The 27,416-nt window shown below is 42.2% G+C and overlaps 1 protein-coding gene across 2 annotated transcripts in view; it reads left to right on the plus strand.

The window, feature by feature from the left end:
• Positions 1–27,416, plus strand: part of LOC111872784 (mitochondrial ribonuclease P catalytic subunit) — a 516,563-nt gene that overhangs the window by 110,066 nt on the left and 379,081 nt on the right. The window contains exon 1 of one of the 2 annotated variants that reach the window (XM_023866952.1): positions 14,456–14,516. The exons of the other annotated variant lie outside the window; for it this stretch is intronic. The gene's annotated coding sequence lies outside the window, so the exon portion shown is untranslated. Of the gene's footprint in view, positions 1–14,455; positions 14,517–27,416 lie in introns of those variants that run through there. 2 annotated transcript variants of the gene reach the window in all.

The following is a 27,416-nucleotide window of genomic DNA, read 5'->3' on the forward strand; positions in this document are numbered from 1 at the left end:
TACGAACAACTGTATAATTACACGCAATCACATTCGTTTTTCTACTTATTCTACCCTGTATCTTCTTCTGGCTCAATGATATATCAAGCTCTTCTTATAAAAAACAAGTTAAAATATTATTCTGAATGTTAAAAGTTAAAATTTAAAATTTAGCAATTTAAAATTTCGTGAATCGAAATTACACTGAGATCACTGGATATACTTTCACTTGTTTTTCAGTCACTTCCTAGTGGAAAAACAAATGTGATTGCGTGTAATTATACAGTTGTTCGTACACCTGAGGATGACCTCTTGAGGTCGAAACATATAGTGTGATAATAATAAAAACGTGTTGTGTAGTCGGTAAAATTGACTCTAATATTGATTAAATACACAACAGGATACAAGAAACAATTAAGGCATACCAAGTTGTATACATCAATAACAGGTCCATAAAAATCCACAAGTAATTGTTAAACATACAAGAATGTTTATTGGTCAAATGTTTACAATGTATGGTCACTAGCTTCAAGGTAGTTTGGTTGAAAGCTTCATAATATTTCAAATTTGCGCTCCTCACGTCCATCTATCGTGTCTAGCAGGCGACTTATATATGGCGGTAGGATCACAGCGATCGAGTAAAGTGAGGTGTAAAGTGATGCAAGCAGATGGGTACATTCCTGGATGTAGATCATTGTACTGAGTTTACTTACTGTTCCTGGGTAAGATGAATGGTTATTATCCGCAATATAACATTTGACGTACAGCAGTGTCACAGTTTAAAGTTGTTATAACTTACCGAAACGTCGGAGCAATTTATTACTCTAATGTGTTTGCAATCCGGAAGAGTCACTTCTATGGAAGCGCTAGAACAGACCGTTACATAGGAAGTAACAATAGCGGCACTGTAATCCCAACAGTGAGACGTTGTGTCGAGAACATCAAATCTCCACGGTTACGACGAATACACGGAGCGTTCCCACAGAGACAACGCAATAACAATGGGTCGTTGCGTAGGAATCGCGGAACCAACAAAGCAGCGTTTCACGGTTATAACAGAGGGTTCATCTGCATAGCAGCGGCCGAGGGTATAAATAGCCCAGCTTCGACGAGAAGCAATCAGTGTGGAACTAACCGCCGAGGAGGACAGTCTTGGAATATCCGCCGCTGAAGGGAGTTCAAATATTACAGCGAAGCAGTGGATAGCAATTGTAGTCGTGAGTATATAAGTGAAGTGTCCAATAAAGGCTCTACTGAATTTGAGACCTACGTGATTTATTTGTTGCGTGACACACAGAAAACATGTAACACTTGTGTCAGAAGTGTTTACGAACTTACACACTCCTCGACAATTGATTGAATTATTGTGAATCGGGTACTTTACTCCTACAAAATGGAAAAACAGGATATGGAAAAATCGTTCGAACGCCTAGTGGCAAAACTAGACGCCGATAGAAAAACTGACAAAGAAGAAATGAAGGCCGATAGAAGAAAAGACGGAGAAGATTTTCTGGCTAAATTAGACGCCAACCAGGCAAAAGCCGACGTCAGACATGAACAGATGATGGCCGAGCGGAAAGCATGGCGAGAAGAAATGGCCGCCATGACAGACAACTGGGGGAACTATAGCCATAAGGAGTTAGCGGCCGAAAACGACAGTAGGACGACAGCCTGCCGAGAAACGATGAGGGCAGAAGCAGGGAAGATTTAGGCGCAATGCATGCAACTGTGTGCACCAGACTGACGTGGAGGTGTGTAGGATTTCCTCCAGCCTTGTTGCTGAGTGACTTCCCCGTTTTTCCAGCTGCATGAGCTATACTTTGCTTCCGTTTAAGCTAGGAAAAAACGACACTTTATTCATGTGTTAGCTGGACCTCATTCGGCGGGCCACCATGTCACACGCGGTGTGCTCCGTAGTACTGAAGTTTGCGGGGAAAAGTGAAACACAAAAATGCTGCATTTTCATACTATAATTTTGTGTTTTAGCCTTTCTTTGATATAATTAGTGTTCTCCTGCTCCATAATCTGCCTCCTTTTCCTTCTCTTCATCATCTTAACCTCTATCTGCATTTCTTTTCGTTCTTCTCTCTTATTTGACACCGCTTTTTGTCCTGAAATCTGCTTCATCCAGTTTCTGCATTGTTGTAACACAGCAGACTCCAGGAACAATTCCCATCTCGTTTAGAGTGTGGGATGTCGTATGAAGAGACAACCACTAGTTGAACTGTCCTATAGGATTTATTGCAGCTGCACAGGATACACAGACGGATAATAACAATAGTGAACTGTAACTGTAACTCAGTGTATCTTCTTATGTAGCTTAGAGTCGGACATATAGAAAACATGTCACTGTCAGTATTGTTGTAGGCTTTGCCTAGCAACCGCTGTTTACTCGTCGTTGCTAAGCAACGAAGCTTGCGTTATCCCGCTTGTTTGAATGTGGGCAGCTCCCACAAGAGCTTTTGCCCTTGCAATGTTGCCATCACTGAAACAAGCCACAGCATCATTAACAGCTGTCTCAACTGTAAACTTAGATGCAAAACCTGTTTTAGGGCATCGCTGCCAAATCATACCATTGAGTGACTCGTTTACATTTTGTGTTTTGCCATGCAAACACTTTTTCAGAAGCTCTTCATTGTAGACATCTCTATAAAGAGGATATATAGCTTCAGTTATTGCTAACGGAAGTCCATTTTTATGTTCATCCATCCAGTAGGCTTCTGTTGTAACCACACCAAGTATTAGCCCACTATTATTTAGGGAAACAAGTACTGGTTATTCCGAAATTTAACCAAAACCCACCAACAGACTCCGTGGCCCATGGTGGAGTCCAACTGGGTCCACTCGGCACGGCAGCCACTGTTTCCGGGTAATTATGATGATGGAGAATTTGGTGGAATGAAGATTGGCAGGGGAAACCGAAGTACTCGGAGAAAATCCGTCCCAGCGCCACTTAGTCTACCACATATCCCACTTGACCAGCCCCGGGAACGAACCAGGGCCGCTGCGATGGGAAGCCAGCGACTAACCTTTTGAGCTATGGCGCTGCCATGGTCTGACTTACTGAAAACAAAAATACAGTCCGTTGCCCTCTGAGGAGCAAAATTGAAACTACAAGAGACGAATCTGTTCTACTGGTTTACGATAGTTACGTTGTAGTTCTGAAAGTGAAGATCATCAGCTACGCCATAAGCAGCGGTGACAGTGACCGTGACTTCACATCGTAATTATATCACGAGGATTCCAAGAATCGTAGTCTGCAATGTCAGAAGAAAATCTTCCTTTCACTCCTGCAGTCCTAACAAATCGCCGACCGCAGGCAGGTTACATGAACGAGAAGCTAAAGATCGTACAGCAGAATCTGCTCTCATAAGGGATAGATATTCTCCTGGTCCAGAATCTTACTTTCAACCAAATGTTCATTGCCGTGTTCACAGAAGCAGGTGCTAGACCTAAATTCACAAGCTCACACCCCGTTTTTAAGATTAACTTTACTGTTATCCTCTCATATGCATCTTGACCTCTCAAGCGTTCTCTTTCCTTCAGATATTCAGATTATAATGTATATACTTCTTATAGCTGCTCTGCGTGCTACATGTCCCACTAATATTATTCTCATTGTTCTGTTGATCCTTATATTTCGTGAATATTACAAGTTACTCTGCCCTTTATTATGTAAATAATCCCATTGGTCTGTTATATCTTCCCTGTTAGGCCGAAATATTGTCACGTTAGCGTGACTAATAATAATGGGTTCTGGATTTGATGATTGATTTATTAGCACTTTCTTGCAATTGCAGTTGATTATAACAGCGCACACAATGAACTCCTGAACGACGTCTGTCTGACGAATGCCTCTGAAGTACCTCTCACTGACTCCTGAATTTCGGGCTGGTTTGTACTACTCGAATTCACGGATGCACTGCCTTTTTCTAACTGCTAGGCGATCGGTATAGAAGTCAGTTAACAGTTCCCACTCATGTTCTGCCTTATCCGTTGCAGCGGATGCATCTCAAACAGCTGCTCTCTTATTGTGTTATCCGTTGCTACGAAACGTCTCGTATTTAGCAACTTGTTACCTGACAGCAACTCGTTGCTATTCGTTGTGGTGGGAACGTGTTTTAACAACCCGTTGTCTGGCAATGGATTATTCTGTCACAATATTCTCCTCAACCTCGTTCTCAAACACTCTTTCCTGTGGTTAGAGATCGCGGATAATATTCATATTTGAGGGGATTTGTAGGTCCCTTCCCTTCAGGCTTTGTGATTAATTACTTGAGAGAATTTTCCATATCCGATTTGTTTTACATGCCCTTCCCACTACTGGCAACCCTGATATACAGGGTAACTACAAACGATTCATTCCATTTGAAAACACTATATTGGTCGACCCGTGCTTTTCCGTTTACACAGACAACCAGTATCATTAAACTGCCAATACAACCGCAGAATGCTCTGTTTACATGGTGGTTCTTTTCTGTGCTCTGCTCTGAATGCACGCTGCACTGCAGTAACAGACGAACATCTCGCATATTCCAACACACAGAAACTCTTTTCCAGCTTCGTCGCCATTTTGTGAGGCGCTGCATTCATGCTGCCAACTGGTGTACCACGATGCAAACTTGGTGAGTTTGTGGTTCGTTTCATGTATCAATCGTACTTGTATGTATAATAATTTGGAAAATATAGTGTTTTGAAATGGAATGAATCATTTGTAGTAACTCTGTATATTCAAATCCGGTTATTGCCGTATGCAAATGCAGACCGTTATCACTACGTTAACCTGTAGATTTATGTCTGGAATAAATGAACGTATAGGCCAATTAGGTGTGTAAAATAGTAAGAAAAAAAGGATTTGAAATGTATGAGCATTCCAGACTGAAGTGCACCTCTCCACTCTTGGTCAATGCCTCTCAGGCCTGCAGATAAAGCCATTCTGTAACGACGTGTTATATCACCATCGCGTTGAGTGAGACTGCAGTCACCTCTGGAATATAGAGCAGGCAGGCATGTCACATAAAATTCCTTTTATGGCCTGGTGGCTGCTGCAACAAGAATGTCGCACGAAAGCCGACCGACATAACTGTCATTTCATCGCGAAAGTCATGAACCAAAAGAAGCGGTAACGTGTGTTACTCGTGTTCAGAGGGACTACAGTTCGAAACCGTCCCTTTTCAATCCAGTCATGAAACATCTGAAAGAATAGTTTAACATAACGCAGGAGAACATAAAAATATTCTCAGCGCACTGCCGATCAGTGGCAGCGCGGTCTAAAACATGAACTATCTTCGTTCTCTCGAACGCTAAGATCGTGGGTTCGAAACCCGGTCAAAAGCACGGATGTTTATGTGTGCGTTTATTCTGTGTTTGTTTTGTTCTGTGTATAGGTAGCTGCCTTGCGATGGGCTGATCACTCGTACAAGGAGTTTTATCGTCCGTGTAAAAAAGATTACGAAAATTAAAAAAAAGGCCAGGGCCCAACAAAATGCTGAAGAGCCATTGATGAATGAACGAATGAATTCTCAGCACACTAAGACGTAATGAATAAAGCGCACGTAATTAAGGCGAGTGGTATTGTAGTTTCAGGATATGCACTATCCACACTGACTCAGTTCAGCAGGGTTATTCTGCAGAAGCTGAAAATGAAAAACCAAAAGTTCGAAGTGAAAATCCGTATTGATTCTAAAAGGTTCTGACAATACTGCATAGCACTGGAGATTACTGTTTTTTTTTACTTTGTCCATCGTCCGGTATTGTAAAAATCCCAAAGGAATGCAACTTTTCGGAAACTGCATCTGTTTTCCAACTTCATATGATTGATGGGGGACACCTACTCTGGTCCGTTAGAAAGGGCTAACTTCAGTCACTGTTAGAAGGACCTGTCCTTCTAACGAACTCCGTCCAGTGATTATGGTTACCTCTTTCTAACGGATCCAACAAAGCAAGTGCCTCCTACACCTCACCTGAAGATGGAAACAGATCAGTTTCCGAAACGCTGTGTTCTTTAGAATACGGTACGTTGGACAGCAGTCCAAGGAGACTTCCATGTTCGTAACAGCCCACTAGTTTATATCATCCTAGGCCTGAAAACTTCAGTCTACGTCCTCATATATTGTTCCTTTGAAATTCACTTTAATATCATCCTTCCATCCATGTGCGTGCAACACAAGTTGGGTGTTCTCTTTACGTTGCCGAACTAAGACGTTCATGTATTTCTGATATCCGAGCAAACTGTTGTAGCGCTGACGTTTATACTCGATATTCTTAATTTGAAAACCTTTCAGGTCTCCAGCTCCCTTGACTGTCACATCTTGTGTTCTCCCTCAGTCAGTCTACCCCGGAGCATTGAGCTACATTACAACCGCCTCTTTCGAATTCATTGTGGCGTCACTACGTGTTGTCATATTCTGTTATCGTTCATCGATATAAAAACTGTGTTTTTAAAAGAGAGTTAGCAGGACTCGTATAAACCAGTCCACGGTGGTAAAATATGAATTCTTAAATTGTGGCCTTCTTTATTAGAATCCACTGCATATGTTATATAAATGTAGCCCTTAGTTTTCTGTAACCGGTTTCTCTCCTAGCAGTTGCCCTCCCTTTCCAGCCTCCAGTTGTGAAGCTTTCCTTTTCTCGTCATACTTTACTTTATTCGTTCATTTATTTGCATTTCACAAGCTGGGAGGTCGCGAGTTCAAGTCCCGATGAGGTAATTGGATTTTTTTTCAATTGAACTAATTCTTTCCTGGGGCCAACTCAGTCTCTAACAGAAATGAGTACCAGGAATTAATTAAATAATTTTCCTGGGGAGTAAAGTGCGGCCCGCGCGTATGGCTGACAACGTTACCGCCATCTTTGAGCCGATTGTCTAGATAATGTGGGACCCTCGACGTCTCACAACCCTATGGCCTTCACGGACTGTTACAGGGATAGCTTTACTTTACTTTATAGTTTAGCGACGCTTTTAATCACTAAGCTTACGTAACGTTGAATTGTTAGATGGAAATGAATGGTGAAGTGGAGACGGTGTGGAAGAAAGCGATTCTGACATTTGTATGGGTTAACAGAAGGAACTCATGAAGTGCCTCAGTCAGCATAATCAGTGTCCATCTTGTTCTGTAGCCTCTCACTCCTCAAGGATTGCGCGTGGTGGTGAGAGGTTTGTGTCTAAAGTGTGTAGTTCAGGGATATTCCGTAAATTGTTATGAAAACCAGGACGGTATCGGGTGTGTCACTAGCAGGCGGTAAGTGAGTGACCAATAGAAGTAATCGATTCATGCTGGTTTGGGTGTCACTTGCCGGCTTTTAAATACTGCAAGGGCGTAACTTCCCAGATTTGTCATCCCAGTAAAATGTAATAAAATAAAGTTAATTTCACTGTAAATTGAAGTTAAATTCTGAGCCGAAAGTTAGATTGTTTTAATTTAACTGAAGTCAAATGCGCACACCTCCGAAAGATTTAACGAATTTCGCTAATGAGATGTGTGAATGTTACTTACTTACTCACATACGCATGGAACTGAGCCCTTCTGGAGGAGCCGCCAATTCTGCAGCTACTCAAGAATATCCCAGCATTTTACGGAACCCGAAGGTTCATTACCTTGTTCACAAGAGCCCTCCACTGGTCTCTATCCTGAGCCAGATCAATCCAATCCATACCATCCAATCCTATCTCTCTAAGATCCATTTCAATATTATCTACCCACCTATATCTTAGTCTTCCCAGTGGTCTATTTCCTTCTGGCTTTCCGACCAGTATCCTATATGCATTCCTCTTCTCCACTTTCGTGCTACATGCCCTGTCTATCTCATCCTCCTTGTCTTGATCATTCTCATTATACTTGGAGAAGAGAACAAGTGCTGAAGCTCCCCATGCGTTCCGAAATTTAAAACGAATTCGGTGCCCTTGGCTCTCTGACAGCAGGACGGGAACTTCTTGCGGCCTCGCGATGTCAATACATAGGCCTAAATCTCTCGTTCTTAGTCCGCTAAGTTCAGAGGACGAAGTTCTTTTACCGGCTGCTTCATCAACTCGAGAACCTTATTTTGGTAGTTGGACCACTGGCCACAATGGCTTCTGAGTTCTTAAACAACGGGTTTACCGAACTCGGATTCAAAAGCGACGTCACAATTATATGAAGGCTCTAGACTTTAGTGACGTGGAACGAACAAAGCAGAGATATAAGCTTTCCTGCTTAAAGTTGATAGATAATTATGGCCATCAGCTGGAGTTTTCACCTAACTAAGATTCCATTACACGCCGAAGACGTTGATGGCCTCACCCCACTGTATATAGTATCTTACCTGTAACCAGAACTGAGGATCCAGCCAACTATGAAAATTTACTGCTGCAGGTCCGTTTGAAGGGACACAAGCCATTTCAATCAGAGGTTACGTGTACAGGCATTTATTTCCTCAGCATCTTTGCAAAGTGATCCTTACTGTGGGGATACCTAGTTTGGATTTTAATCCGACTTCGTTCTGTTGTACGTTCTAAGCACTTAATCTGCGAACCGAAAGTTTTCGAAATCAGTGTTTTGTTTAATTAAGTGGGTTTATATGGCCTCTCTGTTTAAATTGTGGTAAATGCAGATCACTGCCCTCTGGGATAAGTCTCCTTGAATTTGGTACACTGAGGATCCTATTCCCTTCATGTTCAGGGCATTTTCTACCCTAAAGATGGAGGCAGCATGTCCTTTCGAATTGTCAGCACATGTGTGACATCTTACGGGGTACCTTGACACAAAGTACTGTTCAGCAATGAGACCACCGTTCACTTACAAGGAGGGAAGCTCGAGTGGAGAGTTGGCTTCAGATAGAACTCTCTCCTCGCCACGCCGCTCTCTGATTTGTCAAGACGAATATACTCACAGGCAGGGCAACAAATTGCGAGCAGTGAATCCATCAGTTCAAATATGGCAGTCTTCTCTCAGTTCAGTTACGAAGGATAAAATAAATCACACGTCTTCGGGCCCATCACAGTGGTCGCGCCGTCTAAGGCATGAGCAGTCTTCGGTCGCTCGAACACTGGGATCGTGGGTTTGAAATCCAGTCGAGGAATGGATATTTGTCTGCGTTTATTCTGTGTTTGTGTGTAGATAGCGGCCTTGCGACGGAGTGATCCCCGTCCAAGGAGTCCTACGGACTGTCTAGATTAAGAAACCGAAGTGAAACGAAACGTTTCACGGAAGCCCTATGCTCCAAGTGGAACAACAGGAACAAAGAAGGATAGTTAGATAGTTAGTTAGGTAGGTAGATAGGTAGATATATAGCTAGATAGATATGTAGGTAGGCAGATAGATAGATAGATAGACAGACGTTTTCTGGCCGGGCAAACTCGCCTTATATCCTGACACCTGTTTGTGTGCAGTGTTGCGCCCTTAGCGTTTACAAACCCTTCCGGAATGTACAAGACATAGACATTCCATCTTCTGGTGCGCTGCACATCTTAGGGCGAGGGCACATCAAGGGAACTGGCAACCTCAACGCAACCACAATTTCCGAGAACTGTGATCAGCCTGAGTTGAACACATGTTACTGCAAGGCAGCTTCCTCAATTTGTGCTTCTCCATTCAGTAACATGTACTCAACTGAGGCTGATAACAGTTCTCGGAAATTGCGGTTGCTAGTTTCCTTTGTGTGCCCTCGCCCTTAGGGGACGGTCATAGGAACGCATCTAGAATTGTGGCATACGTTCGGGTATACGAACAAAAAAAAATAATATATATATTAGCTAACTCAGACGTGCAAATATTATGTTTCTGGACATTATCCATCGTCCTGTTTTTTTTATGTAAAACGCAGTTCTGGTTTCTATTTAAAACAGAACGTTTCGGAGACTGGATTCTGTCTCCGTTGTCTCCGTCTTCAGGTAAAACCTGCTCAGTTGGGCTCAATTGATAAAACTAGTCCCTGTTTCCAGACACTTTATTAACTCAGCCGTATTCTTCTACTGGAGACATTTTGTCAGTCAGTCTGTATTGCTGTTTCAAGAAATCATTGAACTATGCACGGCCTGCCATTGCTCTATATTTATTTTTGTTTGGATTGTCATGTTTACCACTATTAGCCGTACGGTGTCGTAAGGCTTTCGTTGCGCTGACCACGCAACACCCTCTATCCGCAAATTTAGCACTAAATTTCGCCGACAAGCGGCAGTCGCTCGGTCGGTATAGTTCGCTTGAGGACTAAAATCACGGAGTTTGTTTTTGTTTGGTTGTGTGTGTGGTAAGGGTAAGTAGTAACTGTGAATAATTAATAAAGCAAGCGGGAGTGGAGGTTTAGTTCCACTCATTCTTAATCTCGGTACTAGATGGAGGTTAGTGGTCAGCTTCACACCCCGTATGCTGAAGCAACCCTGTACACCAATTGGATAGGAGACTGGGTGAGCTACAGCGCCGGCTTGGGATTTGTGAAGATTGGCAAAACCTCTTGCTTCTGCCGGGAATCGAATTCTTATCGGCAGTTCGAATCTTAGCCCATCAATATACCAATTGAGCTAACCCCTGAACAGTGTGAGAATTGTAAGTTTTGAGGTTTTCACGGCGACGACAATGAAGAAAGTCGTCTTCTGGGTTTAGGCACCGTGTATTCTTCGTTTTGGCCGACGTTTCGGAGGAACGTAGCGCCTCCATCTTCAGAGCAGTTGAATGGNTATTACACCCAGTCAAGTAGAAAGGGGGGCAAGCAGTAGCGTAGTTCTTTGAGACACTATGTTACAAGCCGGAAGGTCGCGGGTTGAATTATCAATGACGTCAGTGTATTTTTCAGTGGATTTAACACTACCAGCCGCACTATGGTCCTGGGGTTCACTCAGCCTCTAACAGAAATGAGTACCAGGAATCTTCATGAGGAGTAAAGGGCGGCTAGAAGGAAGATTGACATCTCACCGCCATCTGTGAGTCGACAGTCTTAAAAATACGGGAGCCTCGACGTCTCGAAAACGTATGGGCCACCACGGCCTGTTACAGGTTTTTTTTATACTGGGTTAAGGACTGAACATTTTAGCTGAGTTAGTATCCGCTTATGCTGTAGGGTCTATAAACCCATTCACACGCTCAGTACACACACCAGAAGATATTGGTCTGAACACTCACTGCTGTGAGAACCTCTAATTTCATACGCCGCCTCTAAGTTGGAGCTGCACTTTCAGAGCAGAAGAGAGAGGCGGAAGTAGGCGGTTTTTGTTAAGTTACTCCTTTCGGGAGGTCCATATGAAATTCCCTGCAGGCGTATGGGTTTCGTGTTGATCTTTATCTGCCCTGTCGTCCACAAGACTGAACGATCTGTCACATAGAAGATTCCGTACTGCTCTTTAGCGCACTGCATCTCTTGACAGAAAGCGGTTGGAGTCAAACTGTTCGACACGAGAGAGAGGCTACCTTCACTGCCCGTACGGATTGGCATATAAGATACTTTTATCTATGTTTGAAGATACTTAAGTCAGGATATTTGTGCAACAGCGAGCCAACGTACAAATATCGTCGATCCTTGGAGATCGCGACGAATATTAAAGTGTACACTAAAAAGTGTATGACTACAATTATTTCCCAAATTCGATATATGTAACTTCTTATATCTCACTGGGGCACTCGGTAGCTGTTGAGGTACTGTACTACAAGCCGGAAGGTCGCGGATTCGAATATCGATAAGGTTATTGATTTTTTTCAATTAACCTAATCATTCCAGCTGCCCTATGGTCATGAGGTCGACTCAACCTCTAAAAGAAATGAGTAGCAGGAATCTTATTTGGGGGTTAAGAGTGGTCAGTGTGTAAGGCTGACAATATTACCGCCATCTGTGAGCCGATTGTCTAGAAAATGTGCGAACCTCGACGTCTCACAAACCTATGGTCCACCACGGCCTGTTACAAGCAGGACAGTTGCAAGCATTTCGAATAAGCAGTCGCCAAAACCTAAGAAGGGCTGGCCCTTCAGCTTGACACTAATCTCATCTTAACCTATTGCTTCTATTCTCAGAACCATGTGAACACCCCGTCTCACGCCTTTGTCTGGGTTTATATGTGCATTTCTAGTTCCATGTTGAAGAAAATGGTTTCTTGTGTTATTTTCAGTGTACCATCATGTAAAACGGTTGGACATATCGTAACTGTGAATATATTATTGTGTTTTAATGGTGTGTCATTTTAAATTTGCTCATATTGTTTCTTATTTTATATTTTCATGCATATTTCTGATACGTCAGTTGCATTGACTGTAATTTGTGTAGATATCTTGAAAGGGAAATGTATTCTGCAACTCAAGGCCTCTAGGCCTCTTGCAAGTGCTTAAAGTATCAGTCACTAGATGGCAGGAATGTTTCAAACGAGTTTGTCAACTCGTATTTTCTTTAATCTTTTTCCTGTAAACGCCAATTGTAGTTTAATTTGCTGACAGCGGACTTCGTAAGGATTTCAATGCATGACACGCCATTGATGAACTTGATTCTTTCGCGGCAGGTGAAAGTGGTTCTGTGAATTCCACTACAAGACTTGTTCCTCTTTCAGCCACATTCTGGACTTCATCCACTTAATCGCAGAAAAACAACGTATAAATTGAACAAGAGAGGCTCGTGGGTTCGACTCTGTTAATTTTAATATGGAAACGTCTTAGTTATCATTAATTGCTTCCTTAGGGCCCAGCTTTCCAGTTACTGGAATAGTAACGCTGTAATGTATAATATAATAATATAATGTGTAACAATTTTATAATGTATGTGTGTTAAACTTAATCCATCTCCACAAGAAAAGAAAATAGTTTAGGACAGCGTTTGGAAACATGGTGTTGAGGAGAATATGCTTACCTAAGAGGAAAAGGTGCCGGTCACGGTAGCCGAACGGTCTAAGGCATGTACTGTCTTCGCTCGCTTGGAAACCGGGATCGTGAGTTCGAATCCCACTCATACCAAATACGTACCAAATTTCATGATGATCAGTCCAGGCATTCAAGTAACATTAAGGTTATTACTTAAAAAAATAGAGTCTTTAGTGTTGATATTATTGATGAGAGGGACGTATTAAATATTCCATTGATATGACCTCATATGCACAAGCTTCATAAAGATTGGTTCAGGCGTTCAAAAGTTTGGGAGTGGGGGGGGGGAAGTGGAGGTGACACCTACAGAAACACACACACATATATATAAATCAACGTGACCTCATAAGCTTACACTTATTTATCAGAATAAGGGAAATAGGCTGAAACTTGTAACATCCTTTACTGAGCAATGTGGTTAAGAGAGCTCCCTAAGTTAACTCCACGGCTGAAATATGTAGGATGAGATTATTTTATATATTTCTTTACTGGCTCTACAGTCCCTCCTACAGCAAATGTTAATATTAAAAACACAAGAAAGTTATGAAGAGCTGTTACAAGAAAACAAACAAGATATTAATAAGAACGCCAAGCACTGCAACATTTGAACCTGAATAAAGGGAAATTAAACTTTATCACATCAAACAGAAGTCTTGTAACTATGCTCATATGATAATTTTCAGAAAACTTGCTTACTAAAATATTTATGCAACAGAATATAGATTGATGAAAGACCAAAATCAAAACTTCTTCATTTCTATTTTAAAAACATTTTTTTTTTCTGTGAACGAAAGTACCAGATTTTTTCCCTTGTGCCAAGACCACGTCTTCTGGCTTATGTACTTACCCCGGTTGCTTATTTCAAAGAAAGGGATGTAAGCTGATGAGGTTATTCCCCTTTCTCTGATTTTATGCCTGTGTGTTCCTCTTTCAGCTTGTGCACCAGATGACTTACTGTTACGAAATTTAGCACGAAACTTAGGCCACCGAAGGCCACTACAGCGTTCTACTTTTCCAGTTTCTCACAATCAGTAACAATAGCAAAGTGAGAAACGCGATCTTTTATAGTGGGAACGAGACTTGGTTTGTTTTATTAGAATGTGAAATACCATCATGGCTGCAGTGTGAACAGTTTCAGTGACAATATACCATACACATAATTACAAAAAAAAGTAAATATTACTGTTTGTAAATCAATAATTAGAAACACGGCCATGTTGCAGAACTCTGAGCTTATATTCTACAAATATAATAAAATAAATCTGCGATAAAATAGTTACTTTTTACAAATAAATAAATAATTAAAATAGAACGCAGTAAATTAATGTAAAAATATGCCTCATAGTAATAGGTCTGCATGACTAGAAATCCTTCAAATAGCAAATTAGGCGTTATTAATTGAGCTCGAAATTATCTGCAGATAGGATGAGTTTTTAGTGAGCGAGAAATATCTAATGTTATGTAATAGACTAATGCAAGAAGAGATTTAGAACCCCTCAAGCAAAAGACTCAAATTTACGTATGGATATATGTACAGACTCTTGAAAATCAAACCCACGAAATCAGCAAACCACTATACTACACTATACTACTCCAACAGAACAGAAAACGCTTTCCTTATAACTAAAATTACCTCATTCTATTGCAGACCAACTGAGAGTGTCCATCATTAAAACTCCCAGATTCGTGGCTGTACTCCACATATAGTCGAGTGATTCCAAACTCCAAGTAAGGAATCTTTATGTTCTTCTTTTAATTGTAACTGATTTGCTCAAAGCGTTTCTAGGTAACTGCTCGTTTAACAAGTTCCAACGTGCAACATTGGAAACTATGTCTCAGTAAACGAATGTAATTGGTCGTTGCTAGGCAGCAGTCAGAGCACCAATGAAGTCGCTGGCTAGGAATCACGTGACATATTTTCTGTGTGGTCCATGTCGAATATTTATAAGGGACAGTGAAGGTCGTCTATAGTCTTTCATGGCTGAGAATCCGTGAGTCGAGGACACGAAACCATTACGGAAGAGAGTCCAAGAGGGTTCAGCAGTTGAGAGCACAAGGAAGGGAACGGAGCGTGTCTTTAGTGAATTGTGAAGACTGAGTACAGATTATAAACGAGGAGTACAGAAAGGTTGAAGACGAAGTAATAAGACTTCATAGTGATTTGAAGCACTAGTTTCTTTATGAGATCCGTTACTAGGAGACGACTTAGGAAGACGGAGATTCTTAGTAAGAGAAAGGCATGTAGCACGAATGGGGGAGATGAGGAATGCGTATAAGATATTGGTGGGAAAGCCAGAAGGAAAGAGACCACTGGGAAGACCAAGGCGTAGGTGGGTGGACAATATTAAAGTGGATCTTAGAGAGATAGGATGGGATGGTATGGATTGGATTGATCTGGCTCAGGATAGGGACCGCTCGAGGGCTCTTGTGAACAGGGTAGTGAACTTTCGGGTTCCATAAAATGTTGGGGAATTCTTGTGTAGCTGCAGAATTGGCGGCTCCTCCAGAAGGGCTCAGCTCCATGAGTAAGTAAGTAAGTAAGTAAGTAAGTACTTGTAAGAGACAGAGTATGTAACCAAGGTGCTAATAAATCAAATCATCTGAAGTAGGACCCGCTATTTTCGTCACGCTTACCACCCTACAGGAAGAGAAACTCTTAAGGCCGCGCCATAGCTCAAGCGGTTAGTCGCTGGCTTCCCACCGCGGCGGCCCGGGTTCGATCCCGGGTCTGGTGAAGTAGGAATTTTGGTGGACAGAGTGGAGCTGGGGCAGGCTTTCTCCAAGTACTTCGGTTTCCCCTGCCAATCTTCATTCCACCAATTGCTCCACAATCACCCTCATCTATCATCTGGGGCTGGTACAATAGGCCAGAAGTGGCTGCAGTGCAAGGGACTTAGTCCCACCCCACAGCAATAAAAAAGAGATATTCTTACAAATCTATCACTAAGGCTGCTGGCCACTATGCGTTCGCACGTGGTCACTAATTTGTTTCATTGTTTCTTCAGTCTGTCAGTCGGAGGTTTACGTTTATAGCAACAGAACAACTTCGAGATTATGTTTTCACACAAAGAAGGTAAAATTGTCCCTTTTCGCTATTAATTAAGCACTATGTCAAGAAGAAATGGGGGAAGCTTAGGTATACTATATCTCCACCATTCTTGATCCCGGCACTAGATGGAGGTGAGAGGTCAGCTTAACGTCCCGGCCGCCTTACAACCGACGAAAGAGTCCAGGTACCCATTGGATAGAGGCCTGGGATATATTCTTTCAAAATATACTATTAATTTGTATTTATGTGTTTCAATATGTATTGATAATGTAGCATGTAGACCCGTCACCAGGCAACGGCCTTTAAACAACAACAGAGTCATAGTGTTTTCTGCGCGATCCGAGACGATGGTTGCGCACGCAACAATGGATACAACAGACGAACAGTGTTTTCTGTGCAATCCGTGCCGAGATATTATAAGCAGGACAGTGAAAATTTGTTGGTGAGGTAGTGAGTGAGTTAGAGGACTCCTGCAGTTCAGTCATTGTGAGATGATGCTGTGCGAAGCTGGTAGTTGAGATCAGAGACAATTCGGGAACCCAGTGGTAGGAGAACGTCCGCCATTGGAAGCCCCCTACCAAGCAACGGCAATGAAGACTTGACTATTGACATTAGTGTGTGTGTGTGTGTGATGTAAATTATGGTCACGCATTGTATCAAAGAGTCCAATAAATCCGGTCATCAATCCAAAACCCATCTGTAGTCACACTCTATACACGTGACTATATGTTCAAAGTTCGCAGGAAATATAGTGCGTGTTTTGCAGCACGTTGTACCTTATTTACGAATAGTTTTCTTACCTTTCATTAGCTGTTTTCAGACCTACTTAGCACTGCTTTAGATTAGGCTTGACATTTCCTTATGTTTCCAAGGAAATGACTCAAGCACTCATTGTCAACTGCGCACGCGATCGAGGTGAGTGGTCAGCCTCACGCTCGGGCACGGTATCGTCTGCATGGAAGGCTGTGTGAATCCCAAAGTCGGCCTGGGCCGTAACTTCAATTAGCGATGGAGAAGAGAAACGTTTCATCTTTGTCGATAAGTGAATCCTGTCACGCAGGCCGTCAGCACTCACTCACGGAGCTAATCCGGTTCATTTGAATCATAGAATTTTATGGAGAGGTAGAAATCAACGTAAGTGAACCACAAAGAATTTATTTCTATAATTTTGCCTGTGGTTCTGTATGGGTGTGAAACTTTGTCTCTGGCATTAAGGGAGGAACACAGACTGAGGGTGTTTGAGAACAGGGTGTTGAGGGGAATATTTGGACCGAAGAGAGATGAAGTGACAGGAGGTTGGAGAAAACTGCATAATGAGGAGCTTCATAACTTGTACTCTTCTCCAAGTATAATTAGAATGATCAAGTCAAGGAGGATGAGGTGGGCAAGTTATGTAGCACGAATGGGGAGACGAGAAATGCATGCGGGATATTGGTGGGAAAGCCAGAAGGAAAGAGACCACTGGGAAGACTAAAACGTAGGTGGGTGGACAATATTAAAATGGATCTTAGAGAGATAGGATTTGGTGGTAGGGATTGGATTGATCTGGCTCAGGATAGGGATAAATTAAGGGCTCTTGTGAACACGGTAATTAACTTTCGGGTTCCATAAAATGCTGGATAGCTCTTGAGTAGCTGCATAATTGGCGGCTCCTCCAGAAGGGCTCAGCTCCATGAGTGATGACTACTATTTTGCCGTCATATTGAATCCACTGTGCGAGTTCTTCTGTCATTCTATTCGACAAAATTAGGATCTTTGGTATTCATGATGGTTAATTCATGATCTTTCATAAGCGTTGGGATACTCGGTAGCGTACTTGGTTGGGGCACTATACTACAAGGCGGAAAGTTCGGATCTACTCCCGATGAGGTCATTGGATTTTACAATTGTCGTAATTCTTCCACCCGCACTGTGATCCTGAGACCGATTTAGCCTCTAACAGAAATGAGTATCAGAAATCTTCCTGGGGGGTAAAGGGCGGCCGGCGAGTAGGGCTGACGACCTTACCGCTATCTATGAGCCGATTGTGTAACAAATATGGGAGCCTTAATATCTCAAACCGTATGGGTATCCACAGTCTGTTACAGGGATAGCTTTACCATTACCTTTACGTTTGCTCTTCCTTTTCATGAGCGTTAAGATTTTCTGGTTGATACAGCGTCGTTGTATAGCTGTAGTTTATCCCAGTTATCTGAAAAACAGAAGAAAATTTAGAGTTCATTATATAACATGATGACAACACTGACTTTTTGTGGTCAGGATATGTGTATATTTACTTGACAATTTTTGGCACTTAAATTTCTTGCCCCTTATTCTGATACGTCTAGGTAAATATCGGTTCAGTCTACTCCCTAGGGGCACAGGCATCACAGAGATTTGTAAAGAAAGTAAAAGTGCTTTGTTCGAGCCTGACCTTACAATGATTTTTTTTTTCGCATGAAACACATCAGACACTGAGGTGTGAGCATCAGACAGGGCAACAGCACACGCTGCAACATTCACACCTTCATCACACTAGACTTTGCTCTCCACAGACATGCCCATCGGGTTTACAGGCTCTGAATTACAGGGAAAGTTGTCTGTGGCGCGCGGCTATATAAACACTGAAGTGCAATCCGTTGTCATTCACTGTTAATTCTCCTATAATAGACTAACGTTCATCACGGGAACCGGTATGTAACTCGAGAGAAAGGTTGTGCAGAAGATAATAAGCTGAAACAACTCTCACGCCTTGTCTCAATTTAACTGCTGTTAAAAACAAAAAGAAACTATATTTTCTTTCATACATTACGAATATAATTCTCTGTCAGCATAAGGAAGTGGAAATATTTAGAAATGCCAACGTGAGTGAAACGTCTGAAATGAAGATTTTTAATAATTTTCAAAGATTCTAATAGATGAAAAGGTAACAAATCGGTCCCGTGCATGAAACACTACAGAACGGAATTAGTAAGTGAGGTTGAGGTAAATCGATATACATTCTAGACGTCGGCACTTGAAATTGAGATCTTCATAACGCTCCGGCCGCTTTACCCTCGGTACGCACCGAGAAGGAATTCGAGTGCTGACTGCCGATACATATTTTTGTACAAAATTAATTCATCGTGTTTAATGTGAATGAGGGCACACTATCATGATGCAGAATCTCCTTCGTTGGTCAAATTATGAACCTCTTTCAGCGACCGCAGCATTGTAAATGTTCTCAACTTTGAAAATAGAACTATTGATCTCCATTTTGTTTTGGGAAAAACTTAACGGATAAATTATTTGATATAAACAAATTAAGAAATATGTTCATAGCTTAACAATTCTGGAGTATTCACTTTTTCATCTCGAAACCCGTATACTGTGTAGGTTATAAAACTCTTGTCATATTTTCTTTACAAATAATCGTCGAAATGTTATTAGCGCTAATAAGTACGTAGCGAATTACATTCGAGATGTCAGCAGACACACGTGTGCATTTTCTTGAAAAAGTTGCCATTATTTCTGTGTAGAGCTTTGGGAAAAGCTGAAAAGGTAAAGCTATCCCTGTAACAGGCCGTGAAGGCCCATAAGGTTGTGAGACGTCGAGGCTCCCACATTTTTTAGATAATCGGTTCACAGATGGCGGTGAGGTTGTCAGCCTTACGCAACGGCCGCCCTTTACCCCAAGGAAGATTCCTGGTACTCATTACTGCTAGAGGCGCTGAGTCGACCCCAAGCCAATAGTGTGGCTGGAAGGATTAGGTAAATTAAAAAAATCCACCACATCGGGACTCGAACCTAACAACTTCCTTCTTGTAGCATAGTGTCTCGACCAACTACACCACCTCATGCCCCATTTAGAGCTTAAACAGGATGATAATTGTCAAATTTTAGTAGAACTCTCCAAAAAGGAATTTCATTTAAATCCTTTCAGCGGTTCCCGAGTTGTTACGCTCGGACCGATAGACCGAGAGACATGGCTGTACTAATATTCAGAGTTTGCAAATTATCATTAAGAAAGCGGCAGATAATATCAGCATATTTTTTAAATTCAATTCGACTTTCCGATTTCTTTCTTTTGAGCCTCTGGAATCGAGTGTTAGAAACGCTGGCGTATTGTTTCTGGATGTTACTGAAAAGTGCAAACTTTCCAAATCACTGTTTTTCCTCAAAAATATAATAATAATAAAACAAGTAAAATTTTCCTGTGCTCAGCTGATTAAGCACTACGCCAAGAAGACGTATGGTGGAGTGGATGTATAGATCCGCATATTCTTAATCTCAACACTAGATGGACGAGAATGGTCAGCTTCACGCCATGGCAGCTTTACTTCCGTGGAAAGAGCTCCATACATCTCTTGGATTGAACAATGGTGACCTTACAGCCGGTCTGGATGACATGGAAAGGAGGAAACCCTGCATCTACCGGGACTCGAACTCCGACCCCTCGGCCGTCCAGCCAGCAGCCAGTCGCTATACATAATAATAATAATAGTTTTGTTAAAATATCGGATAAATTTCTTTTTCCTCATTTTTGACATTTTGGTGCAAGCACAAGCCACACCGAAACCTGAGTTTGTGACAAGACTGTCGAATCGCGTTGTCGCTCTGAGCCCACACGCACCAAATCACCGGTGCTGCGAGACAGGATACACAATTTCAGACCTATTTATTTACTTTTCTGATCTCGTAAGGCAAGGAAAGTGAGCTGAGAACGTACAGACCCCGTCTGCCAAGATATCACATTGCTGCTTGGTTTGTCTGTGGGAAGACTATGTAGGAACGGGCTCTTACAAGTGCTTCGCTTTGCGTTCCCCGCTGCACTTAGCAGGCAGAGTAGCCACACCCGGATGCAGAACTAGTTCCCCCTTCCTCTGGACCACGAGTGGCGCTTGAACTGCTGCTTTTCATCAGCCTTATGCAATTCCGTATGATTTTGCTGCGTCTTTTAGTTACTGGAGGCGGACAGTGTTGGTAGGCTTTCTTACAGGTGAACATGCCATGTGGGCAGATTTTGTCTTCTGTAGACACGTCGGGGGTCTCGCTTTATGTACAGAGTGTCTACAAAAAGTCTGTCACATTTTGATCTTTAATAATTCGGAAAATAACGAAGATAGAAATAAACTGGTTACATTGTTGGGTTGAGAAACTCAAAAAGTTTTGTGTCTATTGTTAATAAAGTTGTACATATGCTTCATTTGTTGCACGTAAAATATCAAGACGATATTTTATTTCTTGCCAGATTCGGGCAAGCATACCGACATCCACAGTGGCTATTGCGTCTCTTACTCTGGTAAGAGTACGAGAACGGATTTTGCAACAGGTATGTTACGAAGAATAGGGGATCACGAAAGATTTCTTACAATCATAATGTTCTCTGATGAAGCTTGCTTCCACATTTCTGGAACAGTCAATCGGCATAACGTATGCATTTGGAGATCAGAGAATTCTCATGAATACCGTGAAATGGCAAGAGACTCCCCAGAAGTGGATGTGTGGTGTGCTCTTATGCATGATCGAGTCATTGGGCCTCTATATTTCTCGGAAAAGACCGTCACAACAGTCATTTACCTAGACATGTTGCAGAATTCTGTATTCCCGCAAATTCAAGCGCTTCAGCCCGAAATCAGTTTCCAACAAGACGGTGCACCACTTCATTGGAGCGCCACAGTTCGTGATGTTTTGGACAAGATTTTCCAGGAAGATGGACTGGACGAGGTGGACCAATTTCTTGGCCCCCAAGATCACCTGACATAACCCCACTGGACTTCTTCCTCTGGGGATATGTCAAAGACGTTATTTATAAAACGCATTTGAGAGACATGGATCAATTAAAAACCAGAGTAAGACAGGAAATAGCCACTGTGGATGTCGGTAGGCTTGCCCGAACCTGGCAAGAAATCGAATATCGTCTTAATATTTTACGTGCAACAAATGGAACACATGTACAACTTTATTAACAATAGACACAAAACTTTCTGAGTTCCTCAATCCAATACTGTAACCAGTTTATTCTATCTTCGTTATTTTCCGAATTAGTAAAGATCAAAATGTGTCAGACCTTTTGTAGACACTGTATTAATAATTATTTGGCCAGTATTAAGGTATTTTACTCCGAACATCTTGCTATTTTTTGAGGAAGATCGCAGGTCGAGATCCATGACTGCAAAAGTTGGCTTATCGTTTTTCGTAGCGCACAATGTAAACCCATACTGCATCGCTGGAACGTTTTTATATTTTGAATATTTTGAGAAATATAAGAACTGGCCACTACTACACGTAGAGTTAGTGACTGCATCAAAATATTAAGTTTACTTGCCTAAGAAGTGAATGAATATTAAAACAAATGTTAAGTTGCTTTTTTTGGAGTACGCGTTTTCAGTCTGTGGTGTACTCGCCTAGTATTTAGCATGCTCTAGGATTACATATATTCTGGATTGGCTCAGAACCGTCACCAACTGAAAATAAAATATTGGAGACGGGATATATTCCTAAATGTAACAAAACAAATATAGGCCACGCACAGCATAATATTGGCATAATGAATTATAGATTTTCACTAACTTTCGAAGAATCCATATTTTAAGATATATTAAGGTGAAAGCCTTCTGATATAGAACTCTGATGGTGCGACTCTCCCCCCAAACCCCTGTGTTTAAAACTGGTCTTTCCATTGTTCCCGAATTGCTTCATGATTCCCTTATGGTGAATTCAGTAAAAGTACCTGAAACAGGATTTCGTTCTTTTCATCCAAGTCACGTTAGCCTCTCCATTCCTCTGCTTTCGACGCTACGTGGATTTACTAAGAAGTACAGGAGTAACGGTAACACTTGTACCAGCCGAAGGAGCAGTTCAAGTTGTCCGCAAAAACTTAGCAACTGCAACAGGAATAAGATATTTGTTCTCTCGCTTAGTTACTGATGGATATACGTTATGCTCTCTTAAACATGATTCGTCATTGTTTCTTAAGATGGTGTTTCACCTGAACGGCATTTGGAGATGATCATAAATAGTGAGCAAGAGAGTTCTTGACCGAATGGGATTATTATTATATCAACATTGCACTACAGATATTAAGAGAGGGACGAACTCAGTTTATCGGGGAACTCAAAGTAGGTTCCAGCCGGGTACATCCAATAGAATTCCAGAGAGTTACAGATACCTCGCCAAGGTGAAATTGAAGATTGTATGAGTAGAGTAGTTGGTTAAGACACTATGCTGCTACAAGCAGGAACGTCGCGGGTTCGAGTCCCGATGAGATGGATTTTTTTTTTCAATTTATTTAATCCTTCCAGCCGCACTATGACCCTGGGTTCAACTCAGCCTCTAACAGAAATAAGTACGAGGAATCTTCCTGAAGGTAAAGTGCGGCGGCCGGTAAGGCTGACAAATTTACCGCCATCTGTGAGCCGATAGTCTAGTGAAAATGTGGGAACTTCGACGTCTCACAACCCTATGTGCCTTCGCGGCCTGTTACAGGGCTAGCTCTACCTTCTTATGGGATTGCATTAGCTATACACAGCGCTCTGGTACGAGGTGTAAACGTGTAAGCTGTATTTGTGTTATTAGAACTACTGAACGCCTGTATACAAAGCGTTCGCTACTGATTGTCATATCAAGTCAACTAAGAGTATACGTGTTTTTGTTTCTACCACCGTGATACGCTGATTAGCAGCGTAATTGTGCTTGCAGCCATTCTCTAAGAATATGGAGTCACGGGATTACAAACACAAGGGATAGTCAGTAAATAGGTCGCAAATGGCAGTAGAACAACTGTGATGAACGTAATAAATTTTCTGTGTGTGTCACTAGGTGGCTGCACAGTCCAGCTTCACGAGAGTCTAGGTAGTTGACACGCATGCGCATGTTCAGAGGCTGGTTTCAGTAAGCAAGATGGCGAGAGTGCATGAGGAGTGTTCTGCCTACGAGCAGTGTTCTGTTATGCGTTTTTGTGTTTAAAAGGACTCAATGAGAAGGACATTCTTAAAGAAATGTTCCTTGTTTACGGTGGGAAATATTTGTCAAGTAAAGCTGTTCACAACCGGGTCGATAAATAGCCTCAAGGACTTTTCAGAGTTGCTGTTAATGTCCAACCAGGCGCGGAAGTGGTTGAGACAACAGTCAAAATACTTCTATGCTGAGGGTTTCGACGCACTATTAAAGCAACGGGACAAGTGTATCACTGTGATGGAGGATGTGTCGATAAATAAATGTTTTGTCCATGTTTGAATATCGTATGTTTTATTTTTTATATTGTGTGTGACCTATATGCTGTTTCTCCCTCCTACATTATTTCCTGCAGAGTATTTTTTTTTTATTTCTAGTGGGGTGGGACTAAGTCCCTTGTACTGCGGCCACTTCTGGCCTATTGTACCAGCCCCAGATAGTGATAGGTAAGGGTGATTGTGGAGCAATTGGTGGAATGAAGATTGGCAGGAGAAACCGAAGTACTCGGAGAAAACCCGCCCCAGCGCCACTTTGTTCACTACAAATCCCACTTGACCAGACCCGGGATCGAACCCGGGCCGCCGCGGTGGGAAGCCAGCGCCTAACCGCTTGTGATATGGTGCGGGCATCATACACAGCTTAATGGAACCAAAATGACTAATTACGTTCAGAATTTTCGATTCCAAAGTTTCCATGTGTTTATCTCCTTGTAAAGCCGAAATATCGAGACGAAATGCTGTCTCGGTACAGAGACATGAGGATACTTGTAACAGAGTCTACTTAAATTCATTCGTATTCGTATTATTAGAGGGGGTGGGTTTCCCCATGCACTTAGACCAGTTATTGGTCCATTCTGCGTCTCCCTTTAATTTCTACTGTCGCCATACCCTACCGGTAACGGTGCGTGCCATCAGCCCCGTTGAGCCAACGAGGTCGGCCCTCGGTACCTTGATGCTTCCCCCATCTACCAGAGGCATTGGAAACTACTTGGGCGGGAAAATGCCTGTAATTTAGCTCAGAGGTCTCCTAGAAACATGAGGTTCTTTTACGGGACACACGGCTTAAAGTCCCTCCCGGAGGACTTGTTCCCTGAATTTTTCCGCCCTTAAAAATTCCACGACCTCCGCCGGGTTTGGACCCGCGTACCTTGAGTCATGAGGTGGGAACGTTACCCCTAGACTACGGAGGCCGCTCGAGAACTTCCTCTCTCTGTAAGAAGCAGCATTTGAAAGCTTAGCAACTTTGTTTGAGCTGCTTTGAAAAAAATGCCGGTGATGCTAGAAAGGGAGCGAAAACTTCTTTAATAGCTTCTTACATTTAACCTCCCTTTTTTTTAAATTCGCTTTGGGGGGGTGGAGTCCAACTGGTTCCATTCGGCACGGCGGCCACTGATTGGCCTGTTGTAGCCTGCCCCGGGTGATTATGATGACGGAGGATTTGGTGGAATGAAGATTGGATGGGGAAACCGAAGTACTCAGAGAAAACCCACCCCAGCGCCACTTTGTCCACCACAAATCCAACTTCACCAGACCCGGGATCGAAGCCGGGCCGCCGCGGTGTGAAGGCAGCGACTAACAGCTTGAGCTACGGCGCGGCCTTAACCTCCCTTGATTTTCTTTTTTGAGTACAAGCACATGAATATGAAATCTCTGGTGAGGTGCTATAGGAAGGCAACATTGAAACATCACCAGGGGTTCTAATGAGTTCTACTGAAGGTGTATATCGCTGACTTAGGTCAGATTTCTAAATGGCTTGAGAGAATTAGTACCACCATTCCTTTTGATCTGAGGAGGGAAACAGATCCATTTTCCAGTATATTTCTCAGCTCGCTAACACTAGAAATTCCAATATGTTTGTAGTCGTGATATTTGTAGAGATGTAAATTTCTAAATATGTGTCGTCATGTAGATTCTAAAGGGTTCTGACGATGGTGGATGACACAGAATTACTGGGGTTTTGGTCTTTTCCATAATCCGGAATTTTAGGTAATAGGGGACACGACGTTTCGGAAACTGGATCTGCTTCCGTCTTCACGTGAGAAAGGAAAACACCTACTCTCTAGGGTAGATATTATATGTCTTCACATATTTCCCCCATTTCTCCCCATTGGTGCTCATGCACTTGGTTTTCGTCAGCTAGATTTCTAGCACAAATTGCTACCTCTTTTCTATCCTAGTTCCACGCATGTGAATGCTGTATCACAATTTTTATTTTATGGTTTTTTGTTATCTCTCACTGAACTAGCCTAGTCCTTTATGTTGAAATAGCTGGGTAAATCTAATAGGAGTTGTCCAGTGATTGAGATTAGCTCTTTCTAAGGGGCCCAACTGAATAGGTGTCTTCCTTCCTCACCTAAAGAAGGAAACAGATCAAGTTTTCGAAACGTCGTGTCCTTTATTACCTAAAATTCCGGACGATGGAAAAAGTCCAAAACCCCAGTAATTCTACGTGTCGTCATATTATTTAACTTTACCAAATTTCGTATCATTGTTATGAAAATATAACGCTTCGAATCACAAGTCTTAGTTTATGGACGTTATGTGTAGAGTATCTCAGAGTAATAATGCAAATGCAACACTAATGCCTCATGAAAACACCTCGCTATAAATTAAACCCCTTCCTGCAAAAGGAACAGGACCCTTTTATTCACACTGAACATGTCTAATAATATCTTTCAAAAAAATAAACAAACTCCGTGGCCTGTAGTCCGCAAACGAAGTATACCGAGCGACCGCCGCTTGTCGGCGAAGTTAGTGCCAACTTTTGCGGATAGAGGGTGTCACGTGGTCTCAACCGATCCCCACGGTCGTTAATCTCGGTTTTCTAGAGCGGAGCCGCTATTTCCTTGAAATAGCTCCTCACTTATACTCACGAGGCTGAGTGGACCCGGTTCCAGATCCGCTATTTCTCAGAAAATCTGGTATCACCGGGAATCGAACCCGGGTCCTCTGGATTTGTAGGCAGGAACTCTGACCACTAGATCACAGAGGCCGTGTTTCACATTTTAATTTTGTGCGTATTAATCCGGCCATGAAATATTTCACCAAACACTTTGTTTGCAGATTTCCTAAATTGTTTCAGAGTAAAATTGTGCAAACCCACGTTTTACTAGTGTAAACTTACATGGAACAACCCGCATTGACATTTTAATAAAATGTCTTCTTTTCCTTCTTCATTTCTTCCTGTTGCTCCCACTTGGAGCACAGTTCATCGATGAAACGTTTTGTTTCATTTCAGTTTCTTAATCTTAGACAGTCGGTAGGACTCTTTGGACGGAGCATCATCCTGTCGCAAGGCCGCTACCTAAACAAAATGAACGCACACACAGACATTCATGTCCTAATTGGAATTCGAACCCACGATCCCAACGTTCGAGCGAGCGAAGACATCTCATGCCTTAGACATCGCGGACACTGTGATCGGCTACCAAAATATAAAATTATATTTTTAGTAGTGTGGGAATTATTTTCGTAATTATCAAACAGAGAAAAGTGGGTTACTGGTAATATTATTGAGTGATCCGTTTACAAGTTCATGCTTTCAGAAGAAAGCAGTCTTCTGGGATATAGCGCCGTGTAGACGTTATGTTAACCGCTGTTTCGGAGGAACGTAACGTCTCCATCTTCAGGGTAGAAGGAAAAAGAAAAAATCCGCAAGCGAAGAAC

This window comes from Cryptotermes secundus, unplaced genomic scaffold, assembly GCF_002891405.2.
Source record: "Cryptotermes secundus unplaced genomic scaffold, Csec_1.0 scaffold79, whole genome shotgun sequence".
NCBI classification, from domain to species: Eukaryota; Metazoa; Arthropoda; class Insecta; order Blattodea; family Kalotermitidae; genus Cryptotermes; species Cryptotermes secundus.